This window comes from Lampetra planeri, unplaced genomic scaffold, assembly GCF_965212315.1.
Source record: "Lampetra planeri unplaced genomic scaffold, kcLamPlan1.2.h2 scaffold_183, whole genome shotgun sequence".
Classification (NCBI taxonomy): Eukaryota; Metazoa; Chordata; class Hyperoartia; order Petromyzontiformes; family Petromyzontidae; genus Lampetra; species Lampetra planeri.
Window position 1 is genome coordinate 17781 of NW_027614573.1, and position 14067 is coordinate 31847.

The 14067-nt window shown below is 51.4% G+C and overlaps 1 long non-coding RNA gene across 1 annotated transcript; it reads left to right on the top strand.

The window, feature by feature from the left end:
- The first annotated feature begins 6409 nt into the window (after positions 1–6409).
- On the top strand, positions 6410–7382 carry LOC144739995 (uncharacterized). The gene is made up of 2 exons (XR_013589549.1): positions 6410–6442; positions 6622–7382. It is a non-coding gene; the product is annotated as an uncharacterized LOC144739995 (long non-coding RNA).
- The last annotated feature ends 6685 nt before the right edge of the window (positions 7383–14067 follow it).

Genomic DNA, 14067 nt, shown 5'->3' on the forward strand with positions numbered 1-14067 from the left:
TCCACTCGGCCTTCCACGTGAGTGTAAAAATCCACCCGCTCATGATTATTTTATTATTAATGACGGGGGAGGGGGTATGTGGAGTGACGTCACGTGCATTACACACATTTCTGGGCTATTATAGTAGTAATGCCATCAGCGGGAATTGTAACGTCCACTGTGAAGCGTCACTTTCATGTAAATTGCATCATCAGAATCGCTGATTTAGATCTCTGTGTCGCGAGAAGAAAGCTCAAAGTGGTCCATGGGCGACCGGGATTTTGCTTCGGTGGCCATTGGACTTTGGAACTCTCTGTCAAAGTTGGTCAGGGAGTCTAGTTCAGTTTGGGCCTTCAGGTCCCCCCTAAAAATATTTATCTTTTAAAGAAAGCATCTCGAATTTTAACTTAGCCTCTTCTTACCCCCCCCCCCCCCCCATTGTAAGGCACCTTGATGTTTTTTGCATGGGGTCAGTAAAAGAGAAGAAGCAGAAAGAGAAGTGTTGTGAGCTGCGGTCCTGAGTGAATGTGTGTACAGGTGAGCGTGTAGCTCGGTGAGTGAGCGTGTGGGTGATTTGCCACAGTGTAATGGTTAGCACACTGGATTTGCGATGATCCTAAGGTCACCAGTTTGTTTATATGGCAGTTGAAACAACGGTGCAAGTCTCTCGAATTCCCCCCCCCTCCACTTGTGTAAGAACTCATCATTCATTCGTCGAAAATGTAAAAAAACAATTCAGGACCTGACTGTGACTCAGTGTGGATCTCCTGGAGTAAGTCTATTTTATTATTATAAAGAATTAAAGGGGCTGTTTGATGACACGACTAGAGAGCTGGCTTGCACTGCAGGGAACTTAATATTCAACTTGGATTCCGCAACCTTTCAATGGCCTTTTTAAGTTAAATTTGTGCATGTAAGACTCGCACAAACAACCATACCCAGAAACCCATAGACTCCAACAGAGACTCATACATTACTACAGACACTCAGACTCACACAGCGACCCCATACTCACAGAGACCGATAGACATGCACAGAGACCCATTGCCTCACACAGAGATCCATACACTCAAAGGCCCAAAAACTCACAGAAATCCATAGATTCGCACAGATGTCAATAGAATTTTAATTTTAATATTTATTTATACTGGATGAATCTGATGAGCTATAACGATGTTTTCACAGACGTCCAATCGGGTGGGTCAGAAAATAACAACAAAAATACAATACAAAAACATCACAGGAAAGGTAAACAAATTGTTTCGAAATATACAAATTAAACTGAACTCTTTTTAGCTTACCATAGACTCATACAAACATGTTGGACTCGCACAGAGACCTTAACCACTAAACCTCGAACAATTAAAACCCTCTAAACCCCTAACTATCTAAATCCATAACCATCTAAACCGCTAACCCTCTCAACCCATTTACCCTTACAACCCTAATCTTTAAACCCCTCGCCCTCTAAAAGCTTAAACTCTAAACCACCAAAACACTAACCATCTCAACCCCTAACCCTCTAAATTCCTATACCCCTAACCCTCAACCCCTTTACCCTTAAAACCCTAACCCACCAAAACCCTCACTCTCTAAACCCCTTATTCTTTTAACCCTAACCGTCTACGCCATTAAAAACCAAAACTTCTAAACCCTCTGAATCCCTAACCCTCTAAACCTTGAAACCCTAACCTTCTAAAACCCTAAATCCTTAACATTCTAAATGCCAACTAATCTAAACCACTACCCTCTAAAGAACTAACCCTCTAGACCCCTAACCCTCTGAACTCATAACCTCCTAAATCCTCAACCTCTAAAACCCTAACCCTCAAACCCCTAACGTTCTAAAACCCTAAATCTGTAACCTAATCCCAACACATTTAAACCCCAACCCTCTAAAGAACGAACCCTCTAGACACCTAACCCTTAAAACACCTATGCCCCTAAAATGCTAACCCTCTAAACACATAATCCACTACACCCGGAACCCTCTAAACCCATAAAGGTTTTTTTTGTTAGATTATGTAAATATAAACGTGTCCTTAAACCAACCACCACCTGAAACAGCCAATTAATAAAATTTGTCACATCAACAAAAAGTGCCATTTAGTGTTAGAGACTAAACCAAAAAAACCTTTATTATGGACAATATTAGTTGTGAAAGTCTACGTGTTAAACCCTCAACTCTCAAACCACTAAACCCCTAACACTGTAAATCACTAACCCTTGAAACCCCGATACCTCTAAACCCCTAAACACATACCCTTATAACCTCAACTACTAACCATCTAAACCATTCAACATCCAACAATCGAAACACAAAAACCTCTAAACACGCAACTCTCTAAACCCCTAACCCTCTAAAACCCATAAACCTCTAAACACGTAGCTTTCTAAACCCTCTAAACTCAAAACGTTCTAAACTCTAACCCTCTAAACACCAAATCCTCTGAAGGACTTTCCCCTTAAGACCCCAACCGTCTAAACACCTCACCCTATAAAGCCGCAACCCATAAACCCCCAACACTCTTAACTGCCTAAACCCTTTACCTTTTAAACCCCAAACCGTCTAAACCCCTCAACCTGTAAAACCGTAACCCACTAAACCCCTCACCTTATAAACCCCTAATCCCCTAAATATCAAAACCTCTAAACCCATAACCTTCTAAAACTCTTCTGTGAACAGGTGTCTTTTATACAGGTAACAAGCCGAGATTAGGAGCACTCCCTTTAAGAGTGTGCTCCTAATCTCAGCTCGTTACCTGTATAAAAGACACCTGGGAGCCAGAAATCTTTCTGATTGAGAGGGGGTCAAATACTTATTTCCCTCATTAAAATGCAAATCAAGTTATAACATTTTTGACGTGCGTTTTTCTGGATTTTGTTGTTATTCTGTCTTTCACTGTTCAAATAAACCTACCATTAAAATTATAGACTGATCATTTCTTTGTCAGTGGGCAAACGTATAAAATCAGCAGGGGATCAAATACTTGTTTCCCTCACTGTAAACCCAAAACCCTATAAACTCCTAACCCTCTAAACCCCTTTACCCTCTAAACTCCTTTACCCTTAACCCCTTTACCCTGAAAACCCTAACCCTCTAAACCCTATACCCCAAATAGCCTAATCCTCTAAACACCTAACCCTCTAAACCCCAACCCTCTAAACCCCTATCTCTCGAATCCCCTCAACCCCTAAACCCTATAACCCTCGAAATCCCTAAACCTCTAAACCCCTTATCCCTGAAATAACCCAAAACCTCTAAACCCTTAACTTAATAAATCCCTAACCCTCTAAACCCCTAACCCTTTGTGTGGAATGTGGTGGGGGTGGGATCATGGGGTGGGTGGGTGCAGGGTGTGTGTGGTGTGCGTTGGGTGGTAGGTATCACAGGGGGGTGAATGGGTGCAGGGTGTGTGTGGTGGGTATGGTGATAGTGGTTATGGTTCACAACGATCCGTGACCACCACCACCACCTCTACTGTGTGGTGGACCGGCCACCACACAGCAGCACGCGTCGAAGGAGTGAACGGATGGTTCCCCCTATGCGGGCCAGACTCCCTCGCTTCCTCTTCTCCTCCTGCATCACCATTACCTGATCCTCTTTCCTTGTCATCTCCTTCTCCACCATCTTCTCCACCAATGTCTCCTCCACCTGCACCACCATCTCCTCCTCCTGCTCCTTCGTCCATACCTCCTCTGTCTCCCCCCTCATCTCTTCTTCCTGCACCACCAGCTCCTCCACCAGGGTCTCCTCCTCCTGCACCAACAGCTCCTCCACCAGGGTCTCCTCCTCCTGCACCACCAGCTCCTCCACCAGGGTCTCCTCCTGCACCAACAGCTCCTCCACCGGAGTCTCCTCTTCCTCCACAACAACCGTCAGCCATTTAGTGGCCTGGGCAAGCGCGGAGGATGGGGGCAGCGCCGGCTCCGCTCTGTTAAGAGATGCGCACGACACCGTTCCAACTTCCTGCTACAGCAGAGATCGCACTCCCCCCCCCCCCCCACCATCGTGCGGAGATAGATTAACCAGGATAATAACGATGCTGCAGTAACACAGCATACCTTTGCCCATCGTGGGTCTGGTTACAAAATGGGCATTAGTCTTGCGATATCACACTGGATGAAAGGCTACATGGCAAAGATATGGCTGCTTCATTATTTGTCCTCACCCAGAAACCAATTATGAAAATACATCCGTATATAACCGAATGTACACGTGGGGTTTGAACTGTACATGTGTTCGTTTGCAGGCGGCAGGGCTGGAACTCACAGAGGGACCTGGGTTTGATGCCCAAACTTGGGCCACTTTCTCCGTGTGGAATGTGGAGTGTGTTCTACCCCCCCCCCCGTTTTATCCTGCATTGGTTTCCAAAATCAGAATAAATAATTTAGACTGGATGAAGAGGAATCCGATAAGCTATGAAGCTCTTCTTTCACAGATATGCAGTCGAGGCACAGGGTCAGCAAGTTACAACAACAAACAAAAGAAAATGAGTGCAAAGTGTAAAAATGTAAGCAAGTCACAAAATAACTGAGCATATAAGCACAAAGTACGTAAAATCCTGCCAGTTTTTCAACACTAAATACAAATTTAGGGGTTGTTACGGGAAGAAAGGCGGACAAACACAAGGGTGTTTGGACCCACACACGGGTGTCTACATCCACGTCCGCATCGGTTAACCCTGGGGGGGCATGGGGGCGTTGTGATCCCCCATAGCCCCACCCCTCGGAGAGGATTCTTATAAAAGGCGGGGAGCCAGAGAGCTCGGGTCCAGTGTGTGAGAAGCTTACCAGGGAAGACTGAAGACCGGCAGAATAGGCCCTGGAACACCCCTGGCTCGCTGTCCTTGTCAGGGCCGAGCAGGGCAAGCCAGTGGCGCGGCCCCAAGAGCTCCAGGACCGCTGCTCTTTTAAGAGCACGGCCTGGTTAGCTGGGTGCCGGGATCCGTGCTTGACCAGGGCTGGATCAGATAGCCTCCCCTAGCACTCATAGCGGAGGACTGGGAATAGGAGAAGTCAGGGGATAGTGCTCGGGGTGTTTCCCATTGAGTACGGGTGAAGGGGCCGTTACCCCTTCAAGTAATGTTACCGCCTTTTGGTTAAATAAAAGAGTGTGCCTCAACTACGTCGTCTGTCTCCCTGAGAACTCACTACACTTGTATAAGTGTAGTGTATCGTGTAGTGTATCGTGTAGTGTATCGTGTCGTGTATAGTGTAGTGTGTAGGTTAAACGTTGAGTTTTATAAGGGCACCACGGGGTGACCAGCCCCTCCCCACCCAGCCCCACCCCTCCCACCCTCCACCCAGCCCCACCCTCCCCACCCTGCCCCTCCCCTCCTCCCCCAGCCCCTCCCCACCCTCCCCTCCCTCAGCCCCTCCCCACCCTCCCATCTCCACCCAGCCCCACCCCTCCCACCCCCACCCTCCCCTCCCCATATGCACGACAGACAAATAATCCCTGGTGGGCTGTGTGGAACCTGTTCCTACCGGTATAACAGTGGGAAATATCTGAACCGGTCCTGGGCCTCCCCTTGATCGACTCAACCTCAAATGAGTACCTGATACAGTGTGTACACATCACCACGAGGGAGACAAATGCGTGGTGTTGGCTACCCACTCCCCTGTGTACTGTGCCCGTCCTCTGTAGGTCCTCACTAACACCACTTGCCTCAAAAATCTGTTAAGGCTATGAGGGGGATCTTTGTCTATGTACAGTGGCATTGGCTACGTATAAACTGATACTTTGCACGGAGTTTATAATCCAGCATGGCCTATGTGTAACGCATCATATACCGTGAACACAGCACCATGAAAGTGTGTGCCGTATAATACAGAGTATGTGTAAAGGAGCATCGCCTGTGCACGTACTGCAGCGTTACTTTGAACTGAAACGTGGCATGGCCGTTATGTGTAGAACAGCATTTCTTGTGTATATGTAGTGGGTTCCACAGAGACTGGAGACGTAGCTTAGAGGCAACACGGTTTATTTAAATCTTATAACAGAAGCCCCTTTTACTCCCACTACTTGGGGAGGTATGGCCTCCGGGCTAACGTGCCCTATCACTGGGGCTACGGGCTCTGAGTCCTCCGACTAAGGGTGGCCTAGGGGAGGCTATGCTGACCCGACCCAGCCAAGGTGCGGGTCTCGACCACTGGTCCGTGCTCGGCCCCGGCCCATAAAAGGACGTCGGGTCCCAGGGTCCCAGGGTTCTAGCCTAGCCGGTCTTCAGTCTTCGTCTTCAGAGCACTGCCTCGGGCCGTCCTGGGGTCCGTCTTTTATACCCACCTCGGGGACTCTCCACCCCCGGTACCGCCCCCTTTCTGGAACCTTCCAGGTGGCTCTGGAATAACCCCCCAACCCCTCACCTGGGGTCGGGGGGGGAACTGGGCCTCTCAACGGTCCCGGTTCTCTCTCTAACTTAGGGTGGCACCCCCTGTCGACTCGTGCCCGCAACTACAGGTAAGCATACAGTGTGGTGTGTGCTTTGCATTTCCGACGCTACATATATAGCAAGAAATACTCTACATAGAGAGAGCATTGCATCTGTGTGTGTGTACTGCATGACACACGGTGTACGTTGTGTAATGCACAGTGATGGGCTGCTGCTGCTGCACCTGTTGATGTTGATGTCGGGGCAGGCAGAGTCCTCGCTCCGGGTCCCGGTGGCGTTGCTCCGGGGGAACGTGCAGAAGAAGGCGTTGGCCAGGAGGCAGGCGGCCTGCTCCTGAGACATCGTCAGCATCAAGCCGGTGTCCCGGCGGAGCAGCGGCAGGGGCTGGGGACACGTGCGGTGCACAGGGCGCAGCGACGTCATACGCGGCAACAGGTGGCACGGGGTTGCAGAGGAGCAACGGCGCAATGGTAACACCGATGCAGAGCACTGAGCCTGCAGCACTGGGATGCTGGGGTCTGGATCAAGGAGTTCTGAAATGCACGTAAACCAGATGATTGTTGTACACGTGAGGTTAATGGTGCAGCCCTGCAATTACTTGCTCATGCAACTGCTGGTGAAAGAACCCCCACTAGAGGGAGGTCTAGAGTGCCGATCCGGTCGGTATGTTTTGGCCAACTTTTCCACACTGACCATTCGTCTTGAAAGAGGTGGGAGTACTCGCCATTTAGCCCACTGCACGCGACCCACCGATGGACTGTGGGTGGACAAAACAGGGAATTGTAAGAACCCTGGTCAATGTTTTCAAGGCCAGGCTGGGAGATCGAACCGCGACATTTGAAGTCAATCGTGACAACCATCCCACAGTCATGGCAGCAGCCCTTTTGCAGAAATAAAATAAAATATTGGAGAGGGCTTCACACAAGAAACAAGAAGATTTAGTGGTTTGTACGTGGCTCTCCAATGAGTACAGAGAGGGTACCACAAGTAGCGGTGCATACTCGGGCGCAAGGAAATAGAAGCAGAGACAAAGAATGAGATAGATCGATGCAATAAAGAATTGGCAGTGGTGCACCAAGCACGACCCCTTGCTGAGCGCTGAAGCAGCAGCCCCCCCCCATCCCCGGACCCCTCCCCCCACCCCCCACCCACCCTCCCCCCCACCCTCCCCCCACCCTCCACTTCTCACCCTGACGCCACACAACCCGTGGGTAGGCGATGCCCTCTGGTGGACAAGGCGCGGTACAGGTGGCAGCACGAGACGCCAGCAGTGTTGCGCTGCCAGGGTTACTCACCCGAACACCTCCGTACACTTACACACACCTACACACACCTCTATACACCTCTATACACTCACACACACCTACACACTTACAAAGACAAAGATCCCCGTATAGCCTGTAGGGGCAAGTGCTGTTAGCGAGCACCTATGAACTACGCAGTCGAAATAAATGTTAAATAATGTGGGAGCCTGAGGACATCCCTGTCATACCCCAAGGTGTACAGGGGAAGGCTCTGATTCCCGGCCACGTAGTTTTACCCGGGCCCGCTCACCATCATGAAGGTCCTTAATGATCGTGAGCAGAGGGTCAGGGACTCCGAAAGCACGAAGAACAACACAGAGCCCATGCCTACTGATGGTATCATAGGTCTTGACCAGGTCAATAAAGCAGAGATGAAGGTCTTGTTGGAATTCCCTATACCTCTGCTGTAGCAGACGGACAGAAAATATGGCATCTGTACAGGACCGCCCTTTCCTGAAACCGCATTGGGGTTCTGCAAGCCTCTCCTCAGCGTGCCTCGCAAGGCGATGTTGAATAATCCTTGCCAGGACCTTTACCGGCACACTTAGGAGTGAGATGCCTCTGTAGTTGTTACAGTCTGTGCGGTCCCCCTTCTTAAAGAGGGGGACCACCAGGGCATCCTTCCAATCCTGTGGTACCCGTCCACCGGTCCAAACTGTTGTTATGATGTCATATAGGGCAGTCTGTGCACAAGCGCCACCCTCCCTCAGCATTTCGCTTGGGAGATCATCTCTGCCCGGTGCCTTTCCTGGTCTCAGACTCCGGATCGCCTTCAGTACTTCCTCAACAGATGGCACCTCAGCCAGCCACTCACAGGGGGTGACCTCCTCCAATATTTGAGGCTCCGCAGCCTCAGCAGGGTTATCCCCACTTTGTGCCATGATGTTTTCCTGGCTGAGAGATTTTCCCTCCCCCAGGACCTCACACACACCTATATACACTTACACACACACCTCTATACACTTACACACACATACACACACCTCTACACACCTACATACACACCTCTATACACTTACACACACACACATACACACACCTATATACACTTACACAACAACAACCGCCATTCGCCACTAAGTGGCGATGACGTCACCACGACGCTTGTGCCAGGCCATGTGCACCCTGAGGCCACGTGAAGTGTCGAACGCCCGCTGGCAGGAGGTCACGGGGCAGACCCAGGTGCCACGGGTCGACTGACCGAGATGACCGAGATGACTGGCTGATGCACCACCTGTGCCCCCTACTGTGCCAACTTGCTGTGCTTTAGCCACCCGGCGCTCCGCTCGTTGTTGTGAGCGTCGCTCCTCCGCCCTCCGTTGTTGTCGGAGGGCGACTGCCTCCAACTGCCCAGTAGCGTCCTTCACGAGCCTCCTCCACTGAGGCCGATCTTGACACCGCTGGTACCAGTCATCGGCAAGTCCACTCAGCTCCACGTCCTCCTGTACCACATCACTCCATCTCTTCTCTAGCCCGTGCCGCGCCCGTTTAGCCCCCTCGATCCGGCCAAACAAAAGCTGTTTAGGCATGCGGTGGCTGGGCATGCGGGCTACATGACCCAGCCAACGCAGCCTTGCCTGCCGGAGGAGCTCACTGATGGGACTTTGCCCAGATCTTTCAAGGACTTGTGAGCTCCTCACACAATCCAGCCTGGTTAAACCCAGGATGGATCGTAGGCAGGCCAGCCTAAATGTTTCCAACCGGCGAAGATGCTCCACTAGGGGGGTCCACGTTTCGCAAGCGTAGAGAAGGGAGGGAATGACCGTGGCCGAGAAGACCTGAAGCTTCGTGCGGAGCGACAGACCAGGTAGCTTCCACACAGCGTTACGCAACCGATGAAAAGATATTGCCGCTCGACTGATTCGGAGTGAGACCTCTGCTGATAAACTGGAGCCGGTCATGAGCACACTGCCCAGGTATGGGAAACTCTCTACTCTCTCCACAACTGCCCCATCACCGATTGGGAGTTGTGGGGGCGGAGTGCCCGATGGTACAAAATACCCAGGCAGGTGCTTAGTTTTGGTGGGGCTGATGGTAAGGCCCCACCTCTTAGTGGCACACTCCAGTCTCAGCAGCAGCGTCTCCAACTCCTCTTCTGAATGAGCAGCTATTACCAAATCATCGGCATACATAACGTGGTTGACCAATAGGGAGCCATCCCTTGATCGCACCCGGGCGTCGATCAGCCTCCCATTATATCTGTACCAAATGGTAATTCCCCCGGTACAGCTATTGAAGGCTTCACGAACTACGCAGTCGAAATAGATGTTAAATAATGTGGGAGCCAGAGGACATCCCTGTCGCACCCCAAGGTGTACAGGGAAAGGCTCCGACTCCCGGCCACGTAGTTTTACCCGGGCCCGCTCACCATCATGAAGGTCCTTAATGATCGTGAGCAGAGGGTCAGGGACTCCGAAAGCACGAAGAACAACCCAGAGCCCAGTCCTACTGATGGTATCATAGGCCTTGACCAGGTCAATAAAGCAGAGATGTAGGTCTTTTTGGAATTCCCTACACCTCTGCTGTAGCAGACGGACAGAAAATATGGCATCTGTGCAGGACCGCCCTTTCCTGAAACCACATTGGGGCTCCGCAAGCCTCTCCTCAGCATGCCTAGCAAGGCGATGTTGAATAATCCTTGCCAGGACCTTACCCGGCACACTGAGGAGTGAGATGCCCCTGTAGTTGTTACAGTCGGTACGGTCCCCCTTCTTAAAGAGGGGGACCACCAGGGCATCCTTCCAGTCCTGCGGAACCCGTCCAGTGGTCCAGACTGTTGTTATGATGTCATATAGGGCAGTCTGTGCACAAACGCCACCCTCCCTCAGCATTTCGCCTGGGAGATCATCTCTGCCCGGTGCCTTCCCTGGTCTCAGACTCCGGATCGCCCTCAGTACTTCCTCAACAGCCGGTACCTCAGCCAGCCACTCACAGGGGGTGACCTCTTCCAATATTTGAGGCACCGCAGCCTCAGCAGGGTTATCCCCACTTTGTGCCATGATGTTTTCCTGGCTGAGAGATTTTCCCTCCCCCAGGACCTCACAGAAATGCTCAGCAAATCTGCAAACCTGTTCCTGGGGGTCGGAGTTTGGATCACCGTTTTTTCCTCTAATGATGGTAATAGGTGTGGCGCTACAGGTTACTTTTTTGATGGAGTTAAATAGTGATTTGTGATCGCGGGCTACTGAGGCAGACTCCATCTCCTCAGCAACCCGCGACCACCACCCATCCTTACAGCGCCTCACGGCTCTCCGAACCTCCGAGCGAAGACTGCGGTAAACCTCCTCATTCTCTGACGTGGGATGCTGTAGGCGATGAGAGTGGGCCTGTCGCTTTTTCTCAATTAACCTGAACACCTCCTCCGTCAGCCCGGGTTCCCGGGGAGGTCTGGACCGCGTACCCAAAGCAGCCATTGCAGCTGCATGAGTCACAGTCTTAAACCTCGCCCATTTACCCTCGACATCAGGTGGAGTGGGGGACGATGCCAACCCCAGCTGCAAGCGATGATGAAATTCTCGCTTGCAACTTTCATCAGCTAACTTAGACCAGGCCACTTTTGGTTGGAATGGGATCCTGGGTGTACACCCACCACCGGAGTGGAAGAATGGCAGGCGCATCTTACAGATGACTAGTCGATGGTCAGAGGGCAGATCAGCTCCACGGTAGGTCCTGGTGTCAAGGACATGGGCTCGCATCCGCTGGTCCGTCACTACGTAGTCCAGCAGATGTTCTTGCTTGGACCCGGCATGCATCCATGATGTTGTGTGGATGCGCCGATGCCGGAAGAGCGTGTTGGTAATTACAAGCCCATGGGCTGCACAAAAATCTAGCAGCCTCCTACCGTTATTATTGAGCTGATCTGGCCCATGCCTTCCAATCACTCCAGACCAGGTGCCAGCATCATGACCAACTCGGGCATTGAAGTCACCCAACAAGATGACTCTGTCCCGAGTGGCCACTTTAGCCAGCACCTGTGACAGGAGGTCATAGAAAGCGTCCGACTCATCGGCTTTGCCTGCATCCCTCCACGGATGTTCGTCTTCGGTGGGGGCATAAGTAACCACGACCACCACTCCTCGCCTCTGGTTGATGGGAAGGCGAGCCCAAAGTATCCTGGGGCTTACAGCTTCCCACACCTCACCGCCACGCTCCCACGCCCCCTTCATTCTTTTGTTCAGAAGAAGAGCCACACCCTGTTGTTTGGCAGTCTCCTGCCCCGAGTAGAGGACTGTCCACCCCTCATGGTGGCAGGAGCCAGAACCGGTCCACCAGACCTCCTGAATGCCACAGAGATCCAGGCGGTACCGGTCCAGCTCCCGACAGAGGAGTGGCAGCCTCTCCTCCACAGTGAGCGTTCGAACATTCCACGTGGCCATCCGCAATGGTTTTTCGTTGTTTCTGGAGGAGCCCCGAGGGTTAAAATTCAATCTCCTGGCTCCGCCAAATGGGGTTTGGCCAGGAGACGTCATAAAAGCCTGACCCCCCGGGGCCTCCGGCACAAGCTTATTAATTACAGGTTTATGTTTAATTCGTAGTTTAGTGGTGGTTAATTGAAGGTGGAGGGGTTACCAGCCCCTCGCACTCGTCCAGAGCCCCCGTTTAGCCACTGTGGTGGTCACAGACGCCATGAGGGGAGAGGCCAATGGGCATTGGCCCTCCCCCCACAGCACTGCCCACGACAGTGTTGCCCGTCCGGCACCGCGAGGAGGTAGGAGGTTGTTTTGCCGGACTTACACACACCTCTACACACCTACACACACCTACACACACACCTCTATACACTTACACACACCTACACACAAGTACCTCTATACACCTACACACCTACACAGACACCTCTATACACTCACACACACCTACACACACACACTTCTATACACTCACACACACCTACACACACACCTCTAGACACTTACACACACCTACACACACACCTCTATACACACACCTGTATACACTCACACACACCTACACACACCTCTATACACTCACACACACCTACACACACCTCTATACACTCACACACACTGACACACACCTCTATACACTTACACACACCTACACACACACCTCTACACACCTACACACACCTATACACACCTATACACACCTATACACACACCTCTATATACTTACACACACCTACACACACACCTATATACACTTACACCTACACACACCTCTATACACCTAAACACCTACACACACACCTCTATACACCTAAACACCTACACACACACACCTCTATACACGTACACACACCTACACACACACCTCTATACACTTACACACACCTACACACACACCTCTATACACTTACACACACACCTCTATACACCTAAACACACACCTCTCTACACCTAAACACCCACACACACACCTCTATACCCTTACTCACACCTACACACACACCTCTATACACGTACACACACCTACACACACCTCTATACACTTACACACACACCTCTATACACCTAAACACCTACACACACCTCTATACACGTACACACACCTACACACACACCTATATACACTTACACACACACCTCTATACACCTAAACACCTACACACACCTCTATACACTTACACACACCTACACGCAGGAGGAGGTGGTAGTGCAGGAACGACAGGGCCTGGCTCGTGTGGCGAACGCGATCCGTGCGCTCCTCCGCAGCATGATGCTGTTTTGTTGCGACCGGTCGACCGCACAGTTGGGGTGATGGAGGTGGTGCGGTGCTTACCATGACCGCTATCACCACATGCACCACACCATCTACTCACCCACCCCGTGATACACACCACTCACACCACACACACCACTCACACCACACACACCACACACACCACACACACCACAAACACCACTCACACCACACACACCACAAACACCACACACACCACTCACACCACACACACGACAAACACCACACACACCACTCACACCACACACACCACAAACACCACACACCCCACTCACACCACACACACCACACACACCACAAACACCATACACACCACAAACACCACACACAGCACACACACCACACACACCACTCACACCACACACACCACTCACACCACACACACCACACACACCATATACACCACACACACCACACACACCACACAAACCACACACACCGCACACACCGCACACACCGCACACACCGCACACACCACTCACACACACACACCACTCACACCACACACACCACTCACACCACACACACCACACACACCACACACACCACACACACCACTCACACCACACACACCACACGGTTCCCCGGAAAGACGGTGCCACTGGGACCGCAGCCGGGGAAGGAAACTGAGCAGCAGATGCCAGGACTGGACTGGACAATGACTGCTGCCAACAGACTAACTCTGT